General features: G+C 38.0%; 1 protein-coding gene across 5 annotated transcripts in view; it reads left to right on the top strand.

The window, feature by feature from the left end:
• The window catches only part of MID1 (midline 1), a 365,744-nt gene that overhangs the window by 236,390 nt on the left and 122,698 nt on the right, over positions 1-6,656 (top strand). The gene's annotated exons all lie outside the window — the stretch shown is intronic.

The raw sequence follows: 6,656 nt of genomic DNA, 5'->3' as shown, positions 1-6,656 counted from the left end.
TAGTTCACTCTCATTGTGCCTGTATCTAGTTACTGCACAAACAAAGGAATAGAAAGAGGAATGTCTGTAGCAAACGTGGGATTTTAGAGGACACGTGACCTTTTATTCCTTGTGTAAGTGATTTCCAGCTTATTGGTGAATGACAGAGCTCTGACCATCTCGGGTTTCATGAATTCCTTTCGTGTAGGCTCTTTATTCAGTAAGGTTACAGGCAAGACTGTTTGGACTTTACTTTTTACATGAAATTATTAACCTAACTCCAACTTGGGGGATAATAATTAATATGACTATATGTCAAATAAAAAAATCACTCTCTAAATATGAATAGAAAGCACCAGGGAGGAAATAAAAAGCCAAGTCTCCAGATGTCTGTTCAACTCCAGGCGACGGTGGGTCTAATTATTGAAAACTCAGCTGAGAGCGTTTGAGTGAGATACTGTGTTCACTAGCTAATTTTAGATCACAAGACACCAATTAAAAGGAAAGGAAGTATAAATTGAAAGCTCTAAGTAAATATATATATATTGAAGTTCTTCCTCTCAGGAAAACTCATAACCGTGTAGTTAGAGCAAACAAAATGAATCACACAATGAAAAGAATATTATCACTCAGAATGTCGTCATCTTTAACAAATGGTTCCTATCACCTCTTCTTAGCTCTAATGGGTGGTTGTGTTTACTGGGACCACATGGTTTATTTTGCGACGGTGGGATTAAACAGCCCACATCTGGGATTTGGCTTTGCTATTTCTTGACATGTTGAGGGAGCTGACATGCTGAAGTGAATCTCTGCCTCAGAGTGTCACTCGGGCAACAAAAGCATCACCTGGATGGCATGTCTCACCTTAAGTGCGCAAAGAGTGACTGGTGCAAATCTATCTTTAAACCATGTTAGAGGACCTGTAGAGCACAAGGCTTTAGGTGACACAGACAAGGGAAGACAGACGCTGACTGGCTTTGTAGTAGAGTGTGCAGCGGCAGCAGAGAAGACTGACCTCCTAAGTTGGTAGGTAATAGGTGATAGGTAGGTAATAGGTAGGTAATAGCAAAGGTGATGGGTGCGTGAATTGTGCCTCTAAAGCCGATTCTGCAGAAGTTGATAGAAACCAAAACGATCTTTCTTTCACACCTTTTGTTATTGTAGGGTACGGGACAGTGTCCAAGGTGATTGAACAGAGATGTTTGGTTTTTGTTTTCCAAAACATAAACATGCTAGATCTTTCATTCTTTTAAAAAATACATATATATGTGTCTATATATATGTATTTTTTCCTTTGATTAGATTAACAATCACTGCCTTTTAATGGTTGTCTGTTAAAACACCATAATCATAATGATATTCAATATTCAACAGCTCCTGGGCTTGCTATTTAAATCCGGTAGTAAGCTTGGCTGGTTACTTGTGTGTTGTCACACCAGAGTTATTAATTATTTAGCCATCTCTAAATTTATGAGGAGATACTGTTGTGCTCTAGCCCTTTTGGGGATGAGAATGAAACTCTTCAATATGAGCCTTGCAAACATGTCTAATCCAGCCAGTGGGTTATTAGTCCTTGGTACTATTAGAGGAAGGGCCCAAGAACTAATGAGATAGTATATTTTATTTTCTAATTACAGAACTATAAGCATATAAACAGTACCCAATGCACCAAAAACACCTTTGCAGCCATTCAACAAAATATGCTTAGGAGCATTTGAAGAAATAGCACACTAGCATAGCATGTTTGTTTAAAAAAAAGTCATAAAGATATCTGCCATTTGGGTGTGTATGATAAGTCACTTATCAGGTATTTATGAACGTGTGTCCTTCCTCGTTTGGTTTAAAACCTAAGTACTTATATACACGTGGATTTTTGAAGGAAGTAAGAGCATACTGAAAGGACCCAAACCGAGGAAGTGTGCTCTTGTTAATTATTATTTTGGCCCGGCAAAGCAAGTGTGCTCCCTACATGTAGTTTTTGTAGCTCTGGGATTTTGTATAGATAGGAATTTGTGATGTGGTGGGAACACAGGCATAGAGAAATGCGGCGATGCTTTCATTGACAAAACAATAGATTTGCTTTGCTTATTTGGATATGTGAGGACCCAGGTCTCTTCTGTTTGAAAGTATTTTTGTCCTTCTATTGGTAAAAATCCATTATATGAAGAGAGGGATTCTGCTGTGATTAAGAGGAATAATTATTTCTTAAAATAATACTAAGCTTTGGGGAACATTTTTTAAAAGCACATTAGATGTCAATGTAAGATGTGTTTATATAAAGAATTAGAATATACTTGTGTATATTACAGCCTTTTCCTAAGCATTAAAGAAAAACATACAAATTCCAACATGCAGAATTCATACAAGTAAAATCTTCCAAATCATCTGAAATAGTGTCATGTCAGTAATCTAACCCTTTCAGAGATAATGCCTTGAAAAATGTCCATGAAATGTTGAAGCAAAGAGAAAATTAAACTAGCATTTCCTGAACTCTATTTTAAGATAAAAAGAAAAGTCTTCTTGCCAAATGCAAAGGTCTATAAATGGAGCATATTGTAACGGGGACCTCTTTTTTATACATCATCTTAATAGAATTTTAAGAAGCCTCTCATTCTTCCAAACTTGGATTAAAATTTTGATTTGTGAACCACATAACATACAACAGAATTTAATATAATGCATTCCAGAGTTTTCAAGGAATTACAATGCAGTAATTTCTCTTTTTCTGTTCCAACATACAATTTGGGGCTCTTGTTTCTTTTCTCTAGTTACATCTATAAAAATAACAAATCGAGAAAGATCGACCTTTCCTTGCCCTTCAGTTTCAGCATAGCCTCTTTGCATTAACTGAAGCTGAAGTTCAATTCACTGTTTTGATTTTCTGAGTTTGTTTGTATACTGTGGGTTTCAACGGATCATCCCATTGTACTTTTTTAATCGTTTGATAAAATTCCAATTAAAGCTCAGTTTTCCTATGGAGGTGAAGATATGAGATGTCACTATTGAAATTAATTTATAGATGGTAAGATTTGGTGTTTTTTTAGTCTTCTAGTTTGTAACTGGGAAAATTGTAAGTAGATGCTGAATTAGACAGCTTTTCTTTTTTCTTTGAATTTCTATAACTTGATTCTATTTTGAAAACATTAGTAGGTATAGTGCAGGTTCTAGTGCTTACGTGTGAGATACACACGCATAGGCATATATGTCTATACTTGTTTAATATTAGAATCTTAATCTAAATTGTATAGAGACAAATTCAAATGAATGACCAATATTTCCATTAGGAATATGTCATTCTACAGAAAAAAAAAAGCAGCAAACATAGTAATAATAACCATATTTTCTTTTTTTTTTTTTTTTTTTTTTTTTTTTTGACAGAGCCTCAAGCTGTCCCCCTGGGTAGAGTGCCGTGGCATTACAGCTCACAGCAACCTCCAGCTCCTGGGCTCAAGCGAGTCTCCTGCCTCCGCCTCCCAAGTAGCTGGGACCACAGGCGCCCGCCACAACGCCCGGCTATTTTTTGGTTGCAGCCGTCATTGTTGTTTGGCGGGTCCGGGCTGGGGATTCGAACCCACCACCTTAGGTGTACGTGGCTGGCGCCTTAGCCAGTTGAGCTATAGGCGCTGAGCCCATATTTTCATTACCCAAAGTATTTCATCTAATCCTTGAATGTTTGGTAGATGGGTAAAAGTCATTTCTGGACTTGGTGGATCTTTTGTGGAAAGGTTCTTATCTTGAAGTTTTTTTGGAAGTTCCAAACTTTTTTTTTAAATATATCTTTTTGTTTACTGATTCCCAGGTTAAATGCCTTAAGATCAGGGCTTGAGACAATTGCATATGATCTTGTTTATGCTTTATTAAAGGGGTAATATCCTTTATTAAATATTAGAATAGGTTTGCTTATTATGTCTTCAAATTTTCCATAAGCTCACTAATTTTTGAAGTCTGCTTAAGAATTAATAAATAGGAAATGAACATTTAAGCCTTCTGTGTAGTGAAATTTTCAAGCTCTCTTCAAGAGCTCTGTCATTTTTCTTGCTTCAGGACTTTTGAAGCTATATTATTAAAAACATAAAAGTTCATACAGGTTTTTTTGAGAGATCACAACAAGTTAATATGTATTTAATAAATGAAGATAATATGAACAGAAACAGTCTCTGCCTTCATGGAGTTTATAGTCTAGTAGAGAATTTGCACAGCTACTAAGTATTTTCTCTGTTGCTGGTAGGAGGCACGTTGTGCCCTAAGCAAGGACACCGACCCCAGCCCTGAGAAACGGAGAAAGGCTTCCCAGGAAAAGGGCCCATTGGACCTACCATTTCTGTGTTTTGTTTGTTTGTTTGCAGTTTTGGGCTGGGGCTGGGTTTGAACCCACCACCTCCAGCATATGGGGCAGGTGCCCTACTCCTTGAGCCACAGGCACCACCCATTGCACCTACCATTTCTAAGCCTTGTATTAGAAAACAATGTTGAATTTACTAGGTGTCTGCAAAATCCCTGTGATCATTATCATTTCTGAATTTTTACCACATATGTCCTTTGTGTAACCTTCTAGATAGTTCACAGTAACCCCAGATTAGAATTTAATCTAAAATACAAATATACCGTATGCCCTTTCACCCTGTGGTATGTGAGACAGTCAGACATACGTCTTCTAAAATGCTGTGGTTCTATAGGGCAGTGGTTCCCAACCTTCCTAGTGCCGTGACCCTTTAATACAGTTCCTCATGTTGTGGAGACCCCCAGCCATAAAATGATTTTCTTTGCTACCACTGCTGTAGGGTCTCACCAGTTCCCGCTGATGTCTTGAAGACGTAATTCCATTTGTACTTATTTATGACATTTAGTCTGCAATGTATATATTTTTTTCCTTTTAATTCGGTTGACATGTAATAACTGTACATATTTATGGGAACAGTGATATTTCTATACGTGTGTACAATGTGTTGCAACGTCATGTATTTTTAAAGTTCTTGTGTGATGAAAATAATAAAGTTTTCAAATATGTGTAAAATATATTAAAATTACATTTTGTTCAGGCACAGCAGCACCTGCCTGTAATCCTGGCACTCAGGGAGGCCAAGGCAGTGAATTACTTGATCTTAGGAGTTTGAGACCAGCCTGAGCAAGAGCAAGACCTATCTCTAAATAAAACAGACAGGCCTTGTGGTGGGCTCTTGTAGTCCCAGCTACTTGGGAGGGAGGGTAAGACAAGAGGATTGCTTGAGCCAAGAGTTTGAGGTTGCTGTGAGCTGTGATGCCACAGCACACTACCAGGGATGACAAAGTGAGACTCTGTCTCAAAAAATTATATTTTAATTTTGTTTGGAACAGAAATATTTCTGATAGCGTAAAAGAAAGCATCTGCAGGAGTATGTTCTTAACGGGAAATGCTGGTCAGAGTACTTTGCCCTTCTTCTCACCTATCTTAGCCTCCCAATGAGTTCCCCTTTCTACTCCTTCACCTGCAAAGAAAATCCAATTGCCTGATGATTTAGTCTTATTGGAATCATTTTTGGTAAGCTTGGAAAGTTCTGGAAAATGCACAAACAAGTACACAAGGTACCTCATAGTCATGTGGCTGTGTAAGCAAATGCAATTCTTGGGTGCCTTGTTAATGTTCCTGTGTTGCATTTTACTTGTCTATAAAACAGGGCTAATAATGTATACTACTTACTTTCACAGAAACTTGGGAGAGCAAAATAGGGTGTTTTATATAAACCCACAGCATTGTGCCTGGCCCAGAGGAAGCCTGCAGGATGTGTCAGAACGACTATTAGAATTAAAAATCAGGAGGCAGAATGTGTAATGGTTAAGTGTGTGGACTTTTGGCGGAAGGCTGACTGCCAAATATTTTTTAACCGCTGCTTGTATTATTTGCATGTGAGACAAGGGTCCGTGTTGCTTTAATATTTTTTACAGTTTTATTTCTGTGAAGTACCTGGCAAAGGGTAGAGACGTGACACTTAATAAACACTTGTTGATGGACAGGTGCAGAATTGATGAGTTAGACGAGTGTTTTGGAATTCAGAGGAGGAAGAGATGATTCTGGTTTTGAGTAGACAATAAACCTTGCTTCAGGGTGGTGGGATTTAAGCAGCTTTGACAGATCTGCGGATCGTGCATCAAAGAGGAGTGAGGCACTCTGTGGAGTGAGGCCAGCAGAGACCTGTTGGCAGGAGTAGGCAAGACAGCTTTGGAATTCTAGATGTGGAGTGCCGACTCGGGGGCCGGGAGAGACAATGTTGGAAGAATCACCTTGAGAGAAAACTTTGAAAGTCTTTGAATGCCAGGTTAAGGGTTTGGGCCATTTTGACTCTTTTCTATATAATGACAGTGAAGTAATTTTCTTTTTGACAAAAGGGCTAATGTAATTTATATTTCCTGAGAGAAAATATACAATTAGAATGGGTAGAGTTACTATAATCACAAAATGAATAAAACGGGGAGAGACAGTCATATTATTTTAAATTTTGTTGTCTCTCTTCTTTTTTTTGTTCTCTAGAGACAGGATTTTTGTTCTGTCCCCCAGGCCAGAGTGCAGTGGTGAGATCATAACTCACTGCAGCTTCAACCCCTGGACTCAAGCTATCCTCCTGCCTCAACTCCTGAAATAGCTGGGATGACAGGAGCATGCCACCATGCCTAGATCATTTCTTTCTTTTTTTTTTTTTTTT

Source organism: Otolemur garnettii, unplaced genomic scaffold (assembly GCF_000181295.1).
Source record: "Otolemur garnettii isolate 467f Iridium unplaced genomic scaffold, OtoGar3 scaffold00065, whole genome shotgun sequence".
Taxonomy (NCBI): Eukaryota; Metazoa; Chordata; class Mammalia; order Primates; family Galagidae; genus Otolemur; species Otolemur garnettii.
Note: the sequence above shows the minus strand (reverse complement) of the source record. Positions and strands in the feature narration are given on the sequence as shown.